This window comes from Nematostella vectensis, chromosome 5 (assembly GCF_932526225.1).
Source record: "Nematostella vectensis chromosome 5, jaNemVect1.1, whole genome shotgun sequence".
Classification (NCBI taxonomy): Eukaryota; Metazoa; Cnidaria; class Anthozoa; order Actiniaria; family Edwardsiidae; genus Nematostella; species Nematostella vectensis.
This window is the reverse complement of record NC_064038.1, coordinates 18,793,248-18,807,028: the sequence shown is the minus strand read 5'-3', so window position 1 is coordinate 18,807,028 and position 13,781 is coordinate 18,793,248. Positions and strand designations below refer to the sequence as shown.

The window sequence follows — 13,781 nt, the reverse complement described above, 5'->3', positions numbered from 1 at the left end:
TAACAGTACTGTCAGTACCTCGATAACAAAAAGGAAATGCCAACAGCACACGGTATTCCGAAGCGGTCACCCATCCAAGTACTTACCGCGCCCTACTGAGCATAAATTCGGTGATCGGACAAGAACCGGTGCTTTCTCAGTGGTATGGCCGTAGACGACAGAACTGTGTAAGAAATATATATTATATAACAGTCCTGTGAGTACTTCGATGACAAAAAGGAAATGCCTACAGCACACGGTATTCCCAGGCGGTCACCCATCCAAGTACTAACCGCGCCCTACCGAGCTTAACTTCGGTGATCGGACGAGAACCGGTGCTTTTTCAGTGGTATGGCCGTAGACGATAGAACTGTGTAAGATCTATCTATTATATAACAGTCCTGTTAGTACTTCGAAAACAAAAAGTAAATGCCTACAGCACACGGTATTCCCAGGCGGTCACCCATCCAAGTACTAACCGCGCCCTACTGAGCTTAACTTCGGTGATCGGACGAGAACCGGTGCTTTCTCAGTGGTATGGCCGTAGACGATAGAACTGTTTAAGATCTATCTATTATATAACAGTCCTGTGAGTACCTCGATAACAAAAAGGAAATGCCTACAGCACACGGTATTCCCAGGCGGTCACCCGTCCAAGTACTAACCGTGCCCTACTGACTTTAAGTTCTGTGATCGGACGAGAACTGGTGCTTTCTCAGTGGTATGGCCGTAAACGATAGAACTTTGTAAGATCTATCTATTATATAACAGTCCTGTGAGTACTTTGATGACAAAAAGGAAATGCCTACAGCACACGGTATTCCCTGGCGGTCACCCATCCAAGTACTTACCGCGCCCTACTGAGCTTAACTTCGGTGATCGGACGAGAACCGGTGCTTTCTAAGTGGTATGGCCGTAGACGATAGAACTGTGTAAGATCTATCTATTATCTAACAGTCCTGTGAGTACTTCGATGACAAAAAGGAAATGCCTACAGCACACGGTATTCCCAGGCGGTCACCCATCCAAGTACTAACCGCGCCCTACTGAGCTTAACTTCGGTGATCGGACGAGAACCGGTGCTTTCTCAGTGGTATGGTCGTAGACGACAGAACTTTTTAAGATCTATCTATTATATAACAGTCCTGTGAGTACCTCGATAACAAAAAGGAAATGCCTACAGCACACGGTATTCCCAGGCGGTCACCCATCCAAGTACTAACCGTGCCCTACTGAGCTTAACTACGGTGATCGGACGAGAACCGGTGCTTTCTCAGTGGTATGGCCGTAGACGACAGAACTGTGTAAGAAATAGATTTTATATAACAGTCCTGTGAGTACTTTGGTAACAAAAAGGAAATGCCTACAGCACACGGTATTCCGAAGCGGTCACCCATCCAAGTACTTACCGCGCCCTACTGAGCTTAACTTCGGTGATCGGACGAGAACCGGTGCTTTCTAAGTGGTATGGCCGTAGACGATAGAACTGTGTAAGATCTATCTATTATATAACAGTCCTGTGAGTACTTCGATGACAAAAATGAAATGCCTACAGCACACGGTATTCCCAGGCGGTCACCCATCCAAGTACTAACCGCGCCCTACTGAGCTTAACTTCGGTGATCGGACGAGAACCGGTGCTTTCTCAGTGGTATGGCCGTAGACGACAGAACTGTGTAAGAAATATATATTATATAACAGTCCTGTGAGTACTTCGATGACAAAAAGGAAATGCCTACAGCACACGGTATTCCCAGGCGGTCACCCATCCAAGTACTAACCGCGCCCTACTGAGCTTAACTTCGGTGATCGGACGAGAACCGGTGCTTTCTCAGTGGTATGGTCGTAGACGATAGAACTGTGTAAGATCTATCTATTATATAACAGTCCTGTTAGTACTTCGAAAACAAAAAGTAAATGCCTACTGCACACGGTATTCCCAGGCGTTCACCTATCCAAGTACTAACCGCGCCCTACTGAGCTTAACTTCGGTGATCGGACGAGAACCGGTGCTTTCTCAGTGGTATGGCCGTAGACGATAGAACTGTTTAAGATCTATCTATTATATAACAGTCCTGTGAGTACCTCGATAACAAAAAGGAAATGCCTACAGCACACGGTATTCCCAGGCGGTCACCCGTCCAAGTACTAACCGTGCCATACTGACTTTAAGTTCTGTGATCGGACGAGAACTGGTGCTTTCTCAGTGGTATGGCCGTAAACGATAGAACTGTGTAACATCTATCTATTATATAACAGTCCTGTCAGTACCTCGATAACAAAAAGGAAATGCCTACAGCACACGGTATTCCGAAGCGGTCACCCATCCAAGTACTTACCGCGCCCTACTGAGCTTAACTTCGGTGATCGGACGAGAACCGGTGCTTTCTAAGTGGTATGGCCGTAGATGATAGAACTGTGTAAGATCTATCTATTATATAACAGTCCTGTGAGTACTTCGATGACAAAAAGGAAATGCCTACAGCACACGGTATTCCCAGGCGGTCACCCATCCAAGTACTAACCGCGCCCTACTGAGCTTAAATTCGGTGATCGGACGAGCACCGGTGCTTTCTCAGTGGTATGGATGTAGACGATAGAACTGTTTAAGATCTATCTATTATATAACAGTCCTGTGAGTACCTCGATGACAAAAAGGAAATGCCTACAGCACACGGTATTCCCAGGCGGTCACCCATCCAAGTACTAACAGTGCCCTACTGAGCTTAACTTCGGTGATCGGACGAGAACCGGTGCTTTCTCAGTGGTATGGCCGTAGACGACAGAACTGTGTAAGAAATATATATTATATAACAGTCCTGTGAGTACTTCGATGACAAAAAGGAAATGCCTACAGCACACGGTATTCCCAGGCGGTCACCCATCCAAGTACTAACCGCGCCCTACTGAGCTTAACTTCGGTGATTGGACGAGAACCGGTGCTTTCTCAGTGGTATGGCCGTAGACGATAGAACTGTGTAAGATCTATCTATTATATAACAGTCCTGTTAGTACTTCGAAAACAAAAAGTAAATGCCTACAGCACACGGTATTCCCAGGTGGTCACACATCCAAGTACTAACCGCGCCCTACTGAGCTTAACTTTGGTGATCGGACGAGAACCGGTGCTTTCTCAGTGGTATGGCCGTAGACGATAGAACTGTTTAAGATCTATCTATTATATAACAGTCCTGTGAGTACCTCGATAACAAAAAGGAAATGCCTACAGCACACGGTATTCCCAGGCGGTCACCCGTCCAAGTACTAACCGTGCCCTACTGAGCTTAACTACGGTGATCGGACGAGAACCGGTGCTTTCTCAGTGGTATGGCCGTAGACGACAGAACTGTGTAAGAAATAGATTTGATATAACAGTCCTGTGAGTACTTCGGTAACAAAAAGGAAATGCCTACAGCACACGGTATTCCGAAGCGGTCACCCATCCAAGTACTAACCGTGCCCTACTGAGCTTAACTACGGTGATCGGACGAGAACCGGTGCTTTCTCAGTGGTATGGCCGTAGACGACAGAACTGTGTAAGAAATAGATTTTATATAACAGTCCTGTGAGTACTTCGTTAACAAAAAGGAAATGCCTACAGCACACGGTATTTCCAGGCGGTCACCCGTCCAAGTACTAACCGTGCCCTAATGAGCTTAACTACGGTAATCGGACGAGAACCGGTGCTTTCTCAGTGGTATGGCCGTAGACGACAGAACTGTGTAAGAAATAGATTTTATATAACACTCCTGTGAGTACTTCGGTAACAAAAAGGAAATGCCTGCAGCACACGGTATTCCGAAGCGGTCACCCATCCAAGTACTTACCGCGCCCTACTGAGCTTAACTTCGGTGATCGGACGAGAATCGGTGCTTTCTCAGTGGTATGGCCGTAGACGATAGAACTGTGTAAGGTCTATCTATTATATAACAGTCCTGTGAGTACATCGTTAAGAAAAAGGAAATGCGTACAGCACACGGTATTCCCAGGCGGTCACCCGTCCAAGTACTAACCGTGCCCTACTGAGCTTAACTACGGTGATCGGACGAGAACAGGTGCTTTCTCAGTGGTATGGCCGTCGACGACAGAACTGTGTAAGAAATAGATTTTATATAACAGTCCTGTGAGTACTTTGTTAACAAAAAGGAAATGCCTACAGCACACGGTATTTCCAGGCGGTCACCCGTCCAAGTACTAACCGTGCCCTAATGAGCTTAACTACGGTAATCGGACGAGAACCGGTGCTTTCTCAGTGGTATGGCCGTAGACGACAGAACTGTGTAAGAAATATATATTATATAACAGTCCTGTGAGTACTTCGGTAACAAAACGGAAATGCCTACAGCACACGGTATTCCGAAGCGGTTACCCATCCAAGTACTTACCGCGCCCTACTGAGCTTAACTTCGGTGATCGGACGAGAACCGGTGCTTTCTCAGTGGTATGGCCGTAGACGACAGAACTGTTTAAGATCTATCTATTATATAACAGTCCTGTGAGTACTTCGTTAACAAAAAGGAAATGCCTACAGCACACGGTATTCCCAGGTGGTCACCCATCCAAGTACTAACCGCGCCCTACTGAGCTTAACTTTGGTGATCGGACGAGAACCGGTGCTTTCTCAGTGGTATGGCCGTAGACGATAGAACTGTTTAAGATCTATCTATTATATAACAGTCCTGTAAGTACCTCGATAACAAAAAGGAAATGCCTACAGCACACGGTATTCCCAGGCGGTCACCCGTCCAAGTACTAACCGTGCCCTACTGAGTTTAAGTACGGTGATCGGACGAGAACCGGTGCTTTCTCAGTGGTATGGCCGTAGACGACAGAACTGTGTAAGAAATAGATTTGATATAACAGTCCTGTGAGTACTTCGGTAACAAAAAGGAAATGCCTACAGCACACGGTATTCCGAAGCGGTCACCCATCCAAGTACTTACCGCGCCCTACTGAGCTTAACTTCGGTGATCGGACGAGAACCGGTGCTTTCTCAGTGGTATGGCCGTAGACGATAGAACTGTGTAAGGTCTATCTATTATATAACAGTCCTGTGAGTACATCGATAAGAAAAAGGAAATGCGTACAGCACACGGTATTCCCAGGCGGTCACCCGTCCAAGTACTAACCGTGCCCTACTGAGCTTAACTACGGTGATCGGACGAGAACCGGTGCTTTTTCAGTGGTATGGCCGTAGACGACAGAACTGTGTAAGAAATAGATTTTATATAACAGTCCTGTGAGTACTTCGTTAACAAAAAGGAAATGCCTACAGCACACGGTATTTCCAGGCGGTCACCCGTCCAAGTACTAACCGTGCCCTAATGAGCTTAACTACGGTAATCGGACGAGAACCGGTGCTTTCTCAGTGGTATGGCCGTAGACGATAGAACTGTGTAAGATCTATCTATTATATAACAGTCCTGTTAGTACTTCGAAAACAAAAAGTAAATGCCTACAGCACACGGTATTCCCAGGCGGTCACCCGTCCAACTACTAACCGTGCCCTACTGACTTTAAGTTCTGTGATCGGACGAGAACTGGTGCTTTCTCAGTGGTATGGCCGTAAACGATAGAACTGTGTAAGATCTATCTATTATATAACAGTCCTGTGAGTACTTCGATGACAAAAAGGAAATGCCTACAGCACACGGTATTCCCAGGCGGTCACCCATCCAAGTACTTACCGCGCCCTACTGAGCTTAACTTCGGTGATCGGACGAGAACCGGTGCTTTCTAAGTGGTATGGCCGTAGACGATAGAACTGTGTAAGATCTATCTATTATCTAACAGTCCTGTGAGTACTTCGATGACAAAAAGGAAATGCCTACAGCACACGGTATTCCCAGGCGGTCACCCATCCAAGTACTAACCGCGCCCTACTGAGCTTAACTTCGGTGATCGGACGAGAACCGGTGCTTTCTCAGTGGTATGGTCGTAGACGACAGAACTGTTTAAGATCTATCTATTATATAACAGTCCTGTGAGTACCTCGATAACAAAAAGGAAATGCCTACAGCACACGGTATTCCCAGGCGGTCACCCATCCAAGTACTAACCGTGCCCTACTGAGCTTAACTACGGTGATCGGACGAGAACCGGTGCTTTCTCAGTGGTATGGCCGTAGACGACAGAACTGTTTAAGATCTATCTATTATATAACAGTCCTGTGAGTACCTCGATAACAAAAAGGAAATGCCTACAGCACACGGTATTCCCAGGCGGTCACCCATCCAAGTACTAACCGTGCCCTACTGATCTTAACTACGGTGATCGGACGAGAACCGGTGCTTTCTCAGTGGTATGGCCGTAGACGACAGAACTGTGTAAGATCTATCTATTATATAACAGTCCTGTGAGTACTTCGATGACAAAAAGGAAATGCCTACAGCACACGGTATTCCCAGGCGGTCACCCATCCAAGTACTAACCGCGCCCTACTGAGCTTTACTTCGGTGATCGGACGAGAACCTCTGCTTTCTCAGTGGTATGGCCGTAGACGACAGAACTGTGTAAGAAATATATATTATATAACAGTCCTGTGAGTACTTCGATGACAAAAAGGAAATGCCTACAGCACACGGTATTCACAGGCGGTCACCCATCCAAGTACTAACCGCGCCCTACTGAGCTTAACTTCGGTGATCGGACGAGAACCGGTGCTTTCTCAGTGGTATGGCCGTAGACGATAGAACTGTGTAAGATCTATCTATTATATAACAGTCCTGTTAGTACTTCGAAAACAAAAAGTAAATGCCTACAGCACACGGTATTCCCAGGCGGTCACCCATCCAAGTACTAACCGCGCCTTACTGAGCTTAACTTCGGTGATCGGACGAGAACCGGTGCTTTCTCAGTGGTATGGCCGTAGACGATAGAACTGTTTAAGATCTATCTATTATATAACAGTCCTGTGAGTACCTCGATAACAAAAAGGAAATGCCTACAGCACACGGTATTCCCAGGCGGTCACCCGTCCAAGTACTAACCGTGCCATACTGACTTTAAGTTCTGTGATCGGACGAGAACTGGTGCTTTCTCAGTGGTATGGCCGTAAACGATAGAACTGTGTAACATCTATCTATTATATAACAGTCCTGTCAGTACCTCGATAACAAAAAGGAAATGCCTACAGCACACGGTATTCCGAAGCGGTCACCCATTCAAGTACTTACCGCTTCCTAATGAGCTTAACTTCGGTGATCGGACGAGAACCGGTGCTTTCTAAGTGGTATGGCCGTAGACGATAGAACTGTGTAAGATCTATCTATTATATAACAGTCCTGTGAGTACTTCGATGACAAAAAGGAAATGCCTACAGCACACGGTATTCCCAGGCGGTCACCCATCCAAGTACTAACCGCGCCCTACTGAGCTTAACTTCGGTGATCGGACGAGAACCGGTGCTTTCTCAGTGGTATGGCCGTAGACGACAGAACTGTGTAAGAAATATATATTATATAACAGTCCCGTGAGTACTTCGATGACAAAAAGGAAATGCCTACAGCACACGGTATTCCCAGGCGGTCACCCATCCAAGTACTAACCGCGCCCTACTGAGCTTAACTTCGGTGATCGGACGAGAACCGGTGCTTTCTCAGTGGTATGGCCGTAGACGTTAGAACAGTTTAAGATCTATCTATTATATAACAGTCCTGTGAGTACCTCGATAACAAAAAGGAAATGCCTACAGCACACGGTATTCCCAAGCGGTCACCCGTCCAAGTACTAACCGTGCCCTACTGACTTTAAGTTCTGTGATCGGACGAGAACTGGTGCTTTTTCAGTGGTATGGCCGTAAACGATAGAACTGTGTAACATCTATCTATTATATAACAGTACTGTCAGTACCTCGATAACAAAAAGGAAATGCCAACAGCACACGGTATTCCGAAGCGGTCACCCATCCAAGTACTTACCGCGCCCTACTGAGCTTAAATTCGGTGATCGGACGAGAACCGGTGCTTTCTCAGTGGTATGGCCGTAGACGACAGAACTGTGTAAGAAATAGATTTTATATAACAGTCCTGTGAGTACTTCGATGACAAAAAGGAAATGCCTACAGCACACGGTATTCCCAGGCGGTCACCCATCCAAGTACTAACCGCGCCCTACTGAGCTTAACTTCGGTGATCGGACGAGAACCGGAGCTTTTTCAGTGGTATGGCCGTAGACGATAGAACTGTGTAAGATCTATCTATTATATAACAGTCCTGTTAGTACTTCGAAAACAAAAAGTAAATGCCTACAGCACACGGTATTCCCAGGCGGTCACCCATCCAAGTACTAACCGCGCCCTACTGAGCTTAACTTCGGTGATCGGACGAGAACCGGTGCTTTCTCAGTGGTATGGCCGTAGACGATAGAACTGTTTAAGATCTATCTATTATATAACAGTCCTGTGAGTACCTCGATAACAAAAAGGAAATGCCTACAGCACACGTATTCCCAGGCGGTCACCCGTCCAACTACTAACCGTGCCCTACTGACTTTAAGTTCTGTGATCGGACGAGAACTGGTGCTTTCTCAGTGGTATGGCCGTAAACGATAGAACTGTGTAAGATCTATCTATTATATAACAGTCCTGTGAGTACTTCGATGACAAAAAGGAAATGCCTACAGCACACGGAATTCCCAGGCGGTCACCCATCCAAGTACTTACCGCGCCCTACTGAGCTTAACTTCGGTGACCGGACGAGAACCGGTGCTTTCTAAGTGGTATGGCCGTAGACGATAGAACTGTGTAAGATCTATCTATTATCTAACAGTCCTGTGAGTACTTTGATGACAAAAAGGAAATGCCTACAGCACACGGTATTCCCAGGCGGTCACCCATCCAAGTACTAACCGCGCCCTACTGAGCTTAACTTCGGTGATCGGACGAGAACCGGTGCTTTCTCAGTGGTATGGTCGTAGACGACAGAACTGTTTAAGATCTATCTATTATATAACAGTCCTGTGAGTACCTCGATAACAAAAAGGAAATGCCTACAGCACACGGTATTCCCAGGCGGTCACCCATCCAAGTACTAACCGTGCCCTACTGAGCTTAACTACGGTGATCGGACGAGAACTGGTGCTTTCTCAGTGGTATGGCCGTAGACGACAGAACTGTTTAAGATCTATCTATTATATAACAGTCCTGTGATTACCTCGATAACAAAAAGGAAATGCCTACAGCACACGGTATTCCCAGGCGGTCACACATCCAAGTACTAACCGTGCCCTACTGAGCTTAACTACGGTGATCGGACAAGAACCGGTGCTTTCTCAGTGGTATGGCCGTAGACGACAGAACTGTGTAAGATCTATCTATTATATAACAGTCCTGTGAGTACTTCGATGACAAAAAGGAAATGCCTACAGCACACGGTATTCCCAGGCGGTCACCCATCCAAGTACTAACCGCGCCCTACTGAGCTTAACTTTCGGTGATCGGACGAGAACCGGTGCTTTCCAAGTGGCATGGCCGTAGACGACAGAACTGTGTAAGAAATATATATTATATAACAGTCCTGTGAGTACTTCGATGACAAAAAGGAAATGCCTACAGCACACGGTATTCCCAGGCGGTCACCCATCCAAGTACTAACCGCGCCCTACTGAGCTTAACTTCGGTGATCGGACGAGAACCGGTGCTTTCTCAGTGGTATGGCCGTAGACGATAGAACTGTGTAAGATCTATCTATTATAAAACAGTCCTGTTAGTACTTCGAAAACAAAAAGTAAATGCCTACAGCACACGGTATTCCCAGGCGGTCACCCATCCAAGTACTAACCGCGCCCTACTGAGCTTAACTTCGGTGATCGGACGAGAACCGGTGCTTTTTCAGTGGTATGGCCGTAGACGATAGAACTGTGTAACATCTATCTATTATATAACAGTCCTGTCAGTACCTCGATAACAAAAAGGAAATGCCTACAGCACACGGTATTCCGAAGCGGTCACCCATTCAAGTACTTACCGCTTCCTAATGAGCTTAACTTCGGTGATCGGACGAGAACCGGTGCTTTCTAAGTGGTATGGCCGTAGACGATAGAACTGTGTAAGATCTATCTATTATATAACAGTCCTGTGAGTACTTCGATGACAAAAAGGAAATGCCTACAGCACACGGTATTCCCAGGCGGTCACCCATCCAAGTACTAACCGCGCCCTACTGAGCTTAACTTCGGTGATCGGACGAGAACCGGTGCTTTCTCAGTGGTATGGTCTTAGACGACAGAACTGTTTAAGATCTATCTATTATATAACAGTCCTGTGAGTACCTCGATAACAAAAAGGAAATGCCTACAGCACACGGTATTCCCAGGCGGTCACCCATCCAAGTACTAACCGTGCCCTACTGAGCTTAACTACGGTGATCGGACGAGAACCGGTGCTTTCTCAGTGGTATGGCCGTAGACGACAGAACTGTGTAAGAAATAGATTTTATATAACAGTCCTGTGAGTACTTCGGTAACAAAAAGGAAATGCCTACAGCACACGGTATTCCGAAGCGGTCACCCATCCAAGTACTTACCGCGCCCTACTGAGCTTAACTTCGGTGATCGGACGAGAACCGGTGCTTTCTCAGTGGTATGGCTGTAGACGACAGAACTGTTTAAGATCTATCTATTATATAACAGTCCTGTGAGTACCACGATAACAAAAAGGAAATGCCTACAGCACACGGTATTCCCAGGCGGTCACCCGTCCAAGTACTAACCGTGCCCTACTGAGCTTAATTACGGTGATCGGACGAGAACCGGTGCTTTCTCAGTGGTATGGCCGTAGACGACAGAACTGTGTAAGAAATAGATTTTATATAACAGTCCTGTGAGTACTTCGTTAACAAAAAGGAAATGCCTACAGCACACGGTATTTCCAGGCGGTCACCCGTCCAAGTACTAACCGTGCCCTAATGAGCTTAACTACGGTAATCGGACGAGAACCGGTGCTTTCTCAGTGGTATGGCCGTAGACGACAGAACTGTGTAAGAAATAGATTTTATATAACACTCCTGTGAGTACTTCGGTAACAAAAAGGAAATGCCTACAGCACACGGTATTCCGAAGCGGTCACCCATCAAAGTACTTACCGCGCCCTACTGAGCTTAACTTCGGTGATCGGACGAGAACCGGTGCTTTCTCAGTGGTATGGCCGTAGACGACAGAACTGTTTAAAATCTATCTATTATATAACAGTCCTGTGAGTACCACGATAACAAAAAGGAAATGCCTACAGCACACGGTATTCCCAGGCGGTCACCCGTCCAAGTACTAACCGTGCCATACTGACTTTAAGTTCTGTGATCGGACGAGAACTGGTGCTTTCTCAGTGGTATGGCCGTAAACGATAGAACTGTGTAACATCTATCTATTATATAACAGTCCTGTCAGTACCTCGATAACAAAAAGGAAATGCCTACAGCACACAGTATTCCGAAGCGGTCACCCATTCAAGTACTTACCGCTTCCTAATGAGCTTAACTTCGGTGATCGGACGAGAACCGGTGCTTTCTAAGTGGTATGGCCGTAGACGATAGAACTGTGTAAGATCTATCTATTATATAACAGTCCTGTGAGTACTTCGATGACAAAAAGGAAATGCCTACAGCACACGGTATTCCCAGGCGGTCACCCATCCAAGTACTAACCGCGCCCTACTGAGCTTAACTTCGGTGATCGGACGAGAACCGGTGCTTTCTCAGTGGTATGGTCTTAGACGACAGAACTGTTTAAGATCTATCTACTATATAACAGTCCTGTGAGTACCTCGATAACAAAAAGGAAATGCCTACAGCACACGGTATTCCCAGGCGGTCACCCATCCAAGTACTAACCGTGCCCTACTGAGCTTAACTACGGTGATCGGACGAGAACCGGTGCTTTCTCAGTGGTATGGCCGTAGACGACAGAACTGTGTAAGAAATAGATTTTATATAACAGTCCTGTGAGTACTTCGGTAACAAAAAGGAAATGCCTACAGCACACGGTATTCCGAAGCGGTCACCCATCCAAGTACTTACCGCGCCCTACTGAGCTTAACTTCGGTGATCGGACGAGAACCGGTGCTTTCTCAGTGGTATGGCTGTAGACGACAGAACTGTTTAAGATCTATCTATTATATAACAGTCCTGTGAGTACCACGATAACAAAAAGGAAATGCCTACAGCACACGGTATTCCCAGGCGGTCACCCATCCAAGTACTAACCGTGCCCTACTGAGCTTAACTACGGTGATCGGACGAGAACCGGTGCTTTCTCAGTGGTATGGCCGTAGACGACAGAACTGTGTAAGAAATAGATTTTATATAACAGTCCTGTGAGTACTTTGGTAACAAAAAGGAAATGCCTACAGCACACGGTATTCCGAAGCGGTCACCCATCCAAGTACTTACCGCGCCCTACTGAGCTTAACTTCGGTGATCGGACGAGAACCGGTGCTTTCTAAGTGGTATGGCCGTAGACGATAGAACTGTGTAAGATCTATCTATTATATAACAGTCCTGTGAGTACTTCGATGACAAAAAGGAAATGCCTACAGCACACGGTATTCCCAGGCGGTCACCCATCCAAGTACTAACCGCGCCCTACTGAGCTTAACTTCGGTGATCGGACGAGAACCGGTGCTTTCTCAGTGGTATGGTCTTAGACGACAGAACTGTTTAAGATCTATCTACTATATAACAGTCCTGTGAGTACCTCGATAACAAAAAGGAAATGCCTACAGCACACGGTATTCCCAGGCGGTCACCCATCCAAGTACTAACCGTGCCCTACTGAGCTTAACTACGGTGATCGGACGAGAACCGGTGCTTTCTCAGTGGTATGGCCGTAGACGAAAGAACTGTGTAAGAAATAGATTTTATATAACAGTCCTGTGAGTACTTCGGTAACAAAAAGGAAATGCCTACAGCACACGGTATTCCGAAGCGGTCACCCATCCAAGTACTTACCGCGCCCTACTGAGCTTAACTTCGGTGATCGGACGAGAACCGGTGCTTTCTCAGTGGTATGGCTGTAGACGACAGAACTGTTTAAGATCTATCTATTATATAACAGTCCTGTGAGTACCACGATAACAAAAAGGAAATGCCTACAGCACACGGTATTCCCAGGCGGTCACCCATCCAAGTACTAACCGTTCCCTACTGAGCTTAACTACGGTGATCGGACGAGAACCGGTGCTTTCTCAGTGGTATGGCCGTAGACGACAGAACTGTGTAAGAAATAGATTTTATATAACAGTCCTGTGAGTACTTTGGTAACAAAAAGGAAATGCCTACAGCACACGGTATTCCGAAGCGGTCACCCATCCAAGTACTTACCGCGCCCTACTGAGCTTAACTTCGGTGATCGGACGAGAACCGGTGCTTTCTAATTGGTATGGCCGTAGACGATAGAACTGTGTAAGATCTATCTATTATATAACAGTCCTGTGAGTACTTCGATGACAAAAAGGAAATGCCTACAGCACACGGTATTCCCAGGCGGTCACCCATCCAACTACTAACCGTGCCCTACTGACTTTAAGTTCTGTGATCGGACGAGAACTGGTGCTTTCTCAGTGGTATGGCCGTAAACGATAGAACTGTGTAAGATCTATCTATTATATAACAGTCCTGTGAGTACTTCGATGACAAAAAGGAAATGCCTACAGCACACGGTATTCCCAGGCGGTCACCCATCCAAGTACTTACCGCGCCCTACTGAGCTTAACTTCGGTGACCGGACGAGAACCGGTGCTTTCTAAGTGGTATGGCCGTAGACGATAGAACTGTGTAAGATCTATCTATTATCTAACAGTCCTGTGAGTA

The 13,781-nt window shown here is 46.5% G+C and overlaps 62 non-coding genes and 12 pseudogenes across 62 annotated transcripts; all 74 read right to left on the bottom strand.

Moving 5' to 3' along the window:
• Nucleotides 1-37: 37 nt before the first annotated feature.
• On the bottom strand, nt 38-156 carry LOC125566768 (annotated as a pseudogene).
• A 67-nt stretch (nt 157-223) lies between these two features.
• On the bottom strand, nt 224-342 carry LOC125564219. The gene has a single exon (XR_007309239.1). It is a non-coding gene; the product is annotated as a 5S ribosomal RNA (ribosomal RNA).
• Nucleotides 343-409: 67 nt separating this feature from the next.
• Nucleotides 410-528, bottom strand: LOC125567110. Its single transcript, XR_007311634.1, has one exon. It is a non-coding gene; the product is annotated as a 5S ribosomal RNA (ribosomal RNA).
• A 67-nt stretch (nt 529-595) lies between these two features.
• Nucleotides 596-714, bottom strand: LOC125566704 (annotated as a pseudogene).
• A 67-nt stretch (nt 715-781) lies between these two features.
• LOC125564924 lies at nt 782-900 on the bottom strand. The gene has a single exon (XR_007309942.1). It is a non-coding gene; the product is annotated as a 5S ribosomal RNA (ribosomal RNA).
• Nucleotides 901-967: 67 nt separating this feature from the next.
• On the bottom strand, nt 968-1,086 carry LOC125563915. Its single transcript, XR_007308934.1, has one exon. It is a non-coding gene; the product is annotated as a 5S ribosomal RNA (ribosomal RNA).
• Nucleotides 1,087-1,153: 67 nt separating this feature from the next.
• LOC125563453 lies at nt 1,154-1,272 on the bottom strand. The gene has a single exon (XR_007308472.1). It is a non-coding gene; the product is annotated as a 5S ribosomal RNA (ribosomal RNA).
• Nucleotides 1,273-1,339: 67 nt separating this feature from the next.
• On the bottom strand, nt 1,340-1,458 carry LOC125565626. Its single transcript, XR_007310637.1, has one exon. It is a non-coding gene; the product is annotated as a 5S ribosomal RNA (ribosomal RNA).
• A 67-nt stretch (nt 1,459-1,525) lies between these two features.
• Nucleotides 1,526-1,644, bottom strand: LOC125567100. The gene has a single exon (XR_007311624.1). It is a non-coding gene; the product is annotated as a 5S ribosomal RNA (ribosomal RNA).
• Nucleotides 1,645-1,711: 67 nt separating this feature from the next.
• Nucleotides 1,712-1,830, bottom strand: LOC125563914. The gene has a single exon (XR_007308933.1). It is a non-coding gene; the product is annotated as a 5S ribosomal RNA (ribosomal RNA).
• A 67-nt stretch (nt 1,831-1,897) lies between these two features.
• Nucleotides 1,898-2,016, bottom strand: LOC125566148. Its single transcript, XR_007311155.1, has one exon. It is a non-coding gene; the product is annotated as a 5S ribosomal RNA (ribosomal RNA).
• Nucleotides 2,017-2,083: 67 nt separating this feature from the next.
• LOC125566979 lies at nt 2,084-2,202 on the bottom strand (annotated as a pseudogene).
• Nucleotides 2,203-2,269: 67 nt separating this feature from the next.
• LOC125565958 lies at nt 2,270-2,388 on the bottom strand. The gene has a single exon (XR_007310966.1). It is a non-coding gene; the product is annotated as a 5S ribosomal RNA (ribosomal RNA).
• A 67-nt stretch (nt 2,389-2,455) lies between these two features.
• On the bottom strand, nt 2,456-2,574 carry LOC125566206. The gene has a single exon (XR_007311213.1). It is a non-coding gene; the product is annotated as a 5S ribosomal RNA (ribosomal RNA).
• A 67-nt stretch (nt 2,575-2,641) lies between these two features.
• Nucleotides 2,642-2,760, bottom strand: LOC125564210. Its single transcript, XR_007309230.1, has one exon. It is a non-coding gene; the product is annotated as a 5S ribosomal RNA (ribosomal RNA).
• A 67-nt stretch (nt 2,761-2,827) lies between these two features.
• LOC125564252 lies at nt 2,828-2,946 on the bottom strand. Its single transcript, XR_007309272.1, has one exon. It is a non-coding gene; the product is annotated as a 5S ribosomal RNA (ribosomal RNA).
• Nucleotides 2,947-3,013: 67 nt separating this feature from the next.
• On the bottom strand, nt 3,014-3,132 carry LOC125565160. Its single transcript, XR_007310177.1, has one exon. It is a non-coding gene; the product is annotated as a 5S ribosomal RNA (ribosomal RNA).
• A 67-nt stretch (nt 3,133-3,199) lies between these two features.
• Nucleotides 3,200-3,318, bottom strand: LOC125564117. The gene has a single exon (XR_007309136.1). It is a non-coding gene; the product is annotated as a 5S ribosomal RNA (ribosomal RNA).
• A 67-nt stretch (nt 3,319-3,385) lies between these two features.
• Nucleotides 3,386-3,504, bottom strand: LOC125564324. Its single transcript, XR_007309344.1, has one exon. It is a non-coding gene; the product is annotated as a 5S ribosomal RNA (ribosomal RNA).
• A 67-nt stretch (nt 3,505-3,571) lies between these two features.
• LOC125566360 lies at nt 3,572-3,690 on the bottom strand. The gene has a single exon (XR_007311367.1). It is a non-coding gene; the product is annotated as a 5S ribosomal RNA (ribosomal RNA).
• A 67-nt stretch (nt 3,691-3,757) lies between these two features.
• LOC125566212 lies at nt 3,758-3,876 on the bottom strand. Its single transcript, XR_007311219.1, has one exon. It is a non-coding gene; the product is annotated as a 5S ribosomal RNA (ribosomal RNA).
• A 67-nt stretch (nt 3,877-3,943) lies between these two features.
• Nucleotides 3,944-4,062, bottom strand: LOC125566403. The gene has a single exon (XR_007311410.1). It is a non-coding gene; the product is annotated as a 5S ribosomal RNA (ribosomal RNA).
• A 67-nt stretch (nt 4,063-4,129) lies between these two features.
• Nucleotides 4,130-4,248, bottom strand: LOC125566359. Its single transcript, XR_007311366.1, has one exon. It is a non-coding gene; the product is annotated as a 5S ribosomal RNA (ribosomal RNA).
• A 67-nt stretch (nt 4,249-4,315) lies between these two features.
• LOC125564842 lies at nt 4,316-4,434 on the bottom strand. The gene has a single exon (XR_007309860.1). It is a non-coding gene; the product is annotated as a 5S ribosomal RNA (ribosomal RNA).
• Nucleotides 4,435-4,501: 67 nt separating this feature from the next.
• Nucleotides 4,502-4,620, bottom strand: LOC125563620. Its single transcript, XR_007308639.1, has one exon. It is a non-coding gene; the product is annotated as a 5S ribosomal RNA (ribosomal RNA).
• A 67-nt stretch (nt 4,621-4,687) lies between these two features.
• On the bottom strand, nt 4,688-4,806 carry LOC125565863. The gene has a single exon (XR_007310872.1). It is a non-coding gene; the product is annotated as a 5S ribosomal RNA (ribosomal RNA).
• Nucleotides 4,807-4,873: 67 nt separating this feature from the next.
• LOC125564469 lies at nt 4,874-4,992 on the bottom strand. Its single transcript, XR_007309487.1, has one exon. It is a non-coding gene; the product is annotated as a 5S ribosomal RNA (ribosomal RNA).
• A 67-nt stretch (nt 4,993-5,059) lies between these two features.
• Nucleotides 5,060-5,178, bottom strand: LOC125565959. The gene has a single exon (XR_007310967.1). It is a non-coding gene; the product is annotated as a 5S ribosomal RNA (ribosomal RNA).
• A 67-nt stretch (nt 5,179-5,245) lies between these two features.
• On the bottom strand, nt 5,246-5,364 carry LOC125566358. The gene has a single exon (XR_007311365.1). It is a non-coding gene; the product is annotated as a 5S ribosomal RNA (ribosomal RNA).
• Nucleotides 5,365-5,431: 67 nt separating this feature from the next.
• Nucleotides 5,432-5,550, bottom strand: LOC125566828 (annotated as a pseudogene).
• Nucleotides 5,551-5,617: 67 nt separating this feature from the next.
• On the bottom strand, nt 5,618-5,736 carry LOC125564558. Its single transcript, XR_007309577.1, has one exon. It is a non-coding gene; the product is annotated as a 5S ribosomal RNA (ribosomal RNA).
• Nucleotides 5,737-5,803: 67 nt separating this feature from the next.
• Nucleotides 5,804-5,922, bottom strand: LOC125563913. Its single transcript, XR_007308932.1, has one exon. It is a non-coding gene; the product is annotated as a 5S ribosomal RNA (ribosomal RNA).
• A 67-nt stretch (nt 5,923-5,989) lies between these two features.
• LOC125563452 lies at nt 5,990-6,108 on the bottom strand. The gene has a single exon (XR_007308471.1). It is a non-coding gene; the product is annotated as a 5S ribosomal RNA (ribosomal RNA).
• Nucleotides 6,109-6,175: 67 nt separating this feature from the next.
• LOC125564515 lies at nt 6,176-6,294 on the bottom strand. The gene has a single exon (XR_007309534.1). It is a non-coding gene; the product is annotated as a 5S ribosomal RNA (ribosomal RNA).
• A 67-nt stretch (nt 6,295-6,361) lies between these two features.
• LOC125565876 lies at nt 6,362-6,480 on the bottom strand. Its single transcript, XR_007310885.1, has one exon. It is a non-coding gene; the product is annotated as a 5S ribosomal RNA (ribosomal RNA).
• Nucleotides 6,481-6,547: 67 nt separating this feature from the next.
• On the bottom strand, nt 6,548-6,666 carry LOC125563556. Its single transcript, XR_007308575.1, has one exon. It is a non-coding gene; the product is annotated as a 5S ribosomal RNA (ribosomal RNA).
• A 67-nt stretch (nt 6,667-6,733) lies between these two features.
• On the bottom strand, nt 6,734-6,852 carry LOC125564171. The gene has a single exon (XR_007309191.1). It is a non-coding gene; the product is annotated as a 5S ribosomal RNA (ribosomal RNA).
• Nucleotides 6,853-6,919: 67 nt separating this feature from the next.
• On the bottom strand, nt 6,920-7,038 carry LOC125566977 (annotated as a pseudogene).
• Nucleotides 7,039-7,105: 67 nt separating this feature from the next.
• On the bottom strand, nt 7,106-7,224 carry LOC125566844 (annotated as a pseudogene).
• A 67-nt stretch (nt 7,225-7,291) lies between these two features.
• On the bottom strand, nt 7,292-7,410 carry LOC125567089. The gene has a single exon (XR_007311623.1). It is a non-coding gene; the product is annotated as a 5S ribosomal RNA (ribosomal RNA).
• Nucleotides 7,411-7,477: 67 nt separating this feature from the next.
• Nucleotides 7,478-7,596, bottom strand: LOC125567078. The gene has a single exon (XR_007311622.1). It is a non-coding gene; the product is annotated as a 5S ribosomal RNA (ribosomal RNA).
• Nucleotides 7,597-7,663: 67 nt separating this feature from the next.
• LOC125566721 lies at nt 7,664-7,782 on the bottom strand (annotated as a pseudogene).
• A 67-nt stretch (nt 7,783-7,849) lies between these two features.
• On the bottom strand, nt 7,850-7,968 carry LOC125566085. The gene has a single exon (XR_007311092.1). It is a non-coding gene; the product is annotated as a 5S ribosomal RNA (ribosomal RNA).
• A 67-nt stretch (nt 7,969-8,035) lies between these two features.
• LOC125564570 lies at nt 8,036-8,154 on the bottom strand. Its single transcript, XR_007309589.1, has one exon. It is a non-coding gene; the product is annotated as a 5S ribosomal RNA (ribosomal RNA).
• A 67-nt stretch (nt 8,155-8,221) lies between these two features.
• On the bottom strand, nt 8,222-8,340 carry LOC125567066. Its single transcript, XR_007311620.1, has one exon. It is a non-coding gene; the product is annotated as a 5S ribosomal RNA (ribosomal RNA).
• A 67-nt stretch (nt 8,341-8,407) lies between these two features.
• LOC125567027 lies at nt 8,408-8,525 on the bottom strand (annotated as a pseudogene).
• Nucleotides 8,526-8,592: 67 nt separating this feature from the next.
• LOC125565168 lies at nt 8,593-8,711 on the bottom strand. The gene has a single exon (XR_007310184.1). It is a non-coding gene; the product is annotated as a 5S ribosomal RNA (ribosomal RNA).
• A 67-nt stretch (nt 8,712-8,778) lies between these two features.
• On the bottom strand, nt 8,779-8,897 carry LOC125563912. Its single transcript, XR_007308931.1, has one exon. It is a non-coding gene; the product is annotated as a 5S ribosomal RNA (ribosomal RNA).
• Nucleotides 8,898-8,964: 67 nt separating this feature from the next.
• LOC125564053 lies at nt 8,965-9,083 on the bottom strand. The gene has a single exon (XR_007309072.1). It is a non-coding gene; the product is annotated as a 5S ribosomal RNA (ribosomal RNA).
• A 67-nt stretch (nt 9,084-9,150) lies between these two features.
• LOC125565839 lies at nt 9,151-9,269 on the bottom strand. The gene has a single exon (XR_007310848.1). It is a non-coding gene; the product is annotated as a 5S ribosomal RNA (ribosomal RNA).
• Nucleotides 9,270-9,336: 67 nt separating this feature from the next.
• LOC125566096 lies at nt 9,337-9,456 on the bottom strand. Its single transcript, XR_007311103.1, has one exon. It is a non-coding gene; the product is annotated as a 5S ribosomal RNA (ribosomal RNA).
• A 67-nt stretch (nt 9,457-9,523) lies between these two features.
• Nucleotides 9,524-9,642, bottom strand: LOC125567055. The gene has a single exon (XR_007311619.1). It is a non-coding gene; the product is annotated as a 5S ribosomal RNA (ribosomal RNA).
• Nucleotides 9,643-9,709: 67 nt separating this feature from the next.
• LOC125563961 lies at nt 9,710-9,828 on the bottom strand. The gene has a single exon (XR_007308980.1). It is a non-coding gene; the product is annotated as a 5S ribosomal RNA (ribosomal RNA).
• Nucleotides 9,829-9,895: 67 nt separating this feature from the next.
• Nucleotides 9,896-10,014, bottom strand: LOC125566842 (annotated as a pseudogene).
• A 67-nt stretch (nt 10,015-10,081) lies between these two features.
• LOC125565307 lies at nt 10,082-10,200 on the bottom strand. The gene has a single exon (XR_007310321.1). It is a non-coding gene; the product is annotated as a 5S ribosomal RNA (ribosomal RNA).
• A 67-nt stretch (nt 10,201-10,267) lies between these two features.
• LOC125563451 lies at nt 10,268-10,386 on the bottom strand. The gene has a single exon (XR_007308470.1). It is a non-coding gene; the product is annotated as a 5S ribosomal RNA (ribosomal RNA).
• A 67-nt stretch (nt 10,387-10,453) lies between these two features.
• On the bottom strand, nt 10,454-10,572 carry LOC125564593. Its single transcript, XR_007309612.1, has one exon. It is a non-coding gene; the product is annotated as a 5S ribosomal RNA (ribosomal RNA).
• A 67-nt stretch (nt 10,573-10,639) lies between these two features.
• Nucleotides 10,640-10,758, bottom strand: LOC125565251. Its single transcript, XR_007310266.1, has one exon. It is a non-coding gene; the product is annotated as a 5S ribosomal RNA (ribosomal RNA).
• A 67-nt stretch (nt 10,759-10,825) lies between these two features.
• Nucleotides 10,826-10,944, bottom strand: LOC125566357. The gene has a single exon (XR_007311364.1). It is a non-coding gene; the product is annotated as a 5S ribosomal RNA (ribosomal RNA).
• A 67-nt stretch (nt 10,945-11,011) lies between these two features.
• LOC125564653 lies at nt 11,012-11,130 on the bottom strand. The gene has a single exon (XR_007309672.1). It is a non-coding gene; the product is annotated as a 5S ribosomal RNA (ribosomal RNA).
• A 67-nt stretch (nt 11,131-11,197) lies between these two features.
• Nucleotides 11,198-11,316, bottom strand: LOC125566976 (annotated as a pseudogene).
• A 67-nt stretch (nt 11,317-11,383) lies between these two features.
• On the bottom strand, nt 11,384-11,502 carry LOC125567005 (annotated as a pseudogene).
• Nucleotides 11,503-11,569: 67 nt separating this feature from the next.
• LOC125565306 lies at nt 11,570-11,688 on the bottom strand. Its single transcript, XR_007310320.1, has one exon. It is a non-coding gene; the product is annotated as a 5S ribosomal RNA (ribosomal RNA).
• Nucleotides 11,689-11,755: 67 nt separating this feature from the next.
• Nucleotides 11,756-11,874, bottom strand: LOC125563450. Its single transcript, XR_007308469.1, has one exon. It is a non-coding gene; the product is annotated as a 5S ribosomal RNA (ribosomal RNA).
• A 67-nt stretch (nt 11,875-11,941) lies between these two features.
• LOC125564592 lies at nt 11,942-12,060 on the bottom strand. Its single transcript, XR_007309611.1, has one exon. It is a non-coding gene; the product is annotated as a 5S ribosomal RNA (ribosomal RNA).
• Nucleotides 12,061-12,127: 67 nt separating this feature from the next.
• LOC125563449 lies at nt 12,128-12,246 on the bottom strand. Its single transcript, XR_007308468.1, has one exon. It is a non-coding gene; the product is annotated as a 5S ribosomal RNA (ribosomal RNA).
• A 67-nt stretch (nt 12,247-12,313) lies between these two features.
• On the bottom strand, nt 12,314-12,432 carry LOC125565625. Its single transcript, XR_007310636.1, has one exon. It is a non-coding gene; the product is annotated as a 5S ribosomal RNA (ribosomal RNA).
• Nucleotides 12,433-12,499: 67 nt separating this feature from the next.
• Nucleotides 12,500-12,618, bottom strand: LOC125565304. Its single transcript, XR_007310319.1, has one exon. It is a non-coding gene; the product is annotated as a 5S ribosomal RNA (ribosomal RNA).
• Nucleotides 12,619-12,685: 67 nt separating this feature from the next.
• Nucleotides 12,686-12,804, bottom strand: LOC125563448. Its single transcript, XR_007308467.1, has one exon. It is a non-coding gene; the product is annotated as a 5S ribosomal RNA (ribosomal RNA).
• Nucleotides 12,805-12,871: 67 nt separating this feature from the next.
• On the bottom strand, nt 12,872-12,990 carry LOC125564591. The gene has a single exon (XR_007309610.1). It is a non-coding gene; the product is annotated as a 5S ribosomal RNA (ribosomal RNA).
• Nucleotides 12,991-13,057: 67 nt separating this feature from the next.
• On the bottom strand, nt 13,058-13,176 carry LOC125564834. Its single transcript, XR_007309852.1, has one exon. It is a non-coding gene; the product is annotated as a 5S ribosomal RNA (ribosomal RNA).
• Nucleotides 13,177-13,243: 67 nt separating this feature from the next.
• LOC125566124 lies at nt 13,244-13,362 on the bottom strand. Its single transcript, XR_007311131.1, has one exon. It is a non-coding gene; the product is annotated as a 5S ribosomal RNA (ribosomal RNA).
• Nucleotides 13,363-13,429: 67 nt separating this feature from the next.
• LOC125566716 lies at nt 13,430-13,548 on the bottom strand (annotated as a pseudogene).
• Nucleotides 13,549-13,615: 67 nt separating this feature from the next.
• On the bottom strand, nt 13,616-13,734 carry LOC125565067. Its single transcript, XR_007310085.1, has one exon. It is a non-coding gene; the product is annotated as a 5S ribosomal RNA (ribosomal RNA).
• Nucleotides 13,735-13,781: the final 47 nt, after the last annotated feature.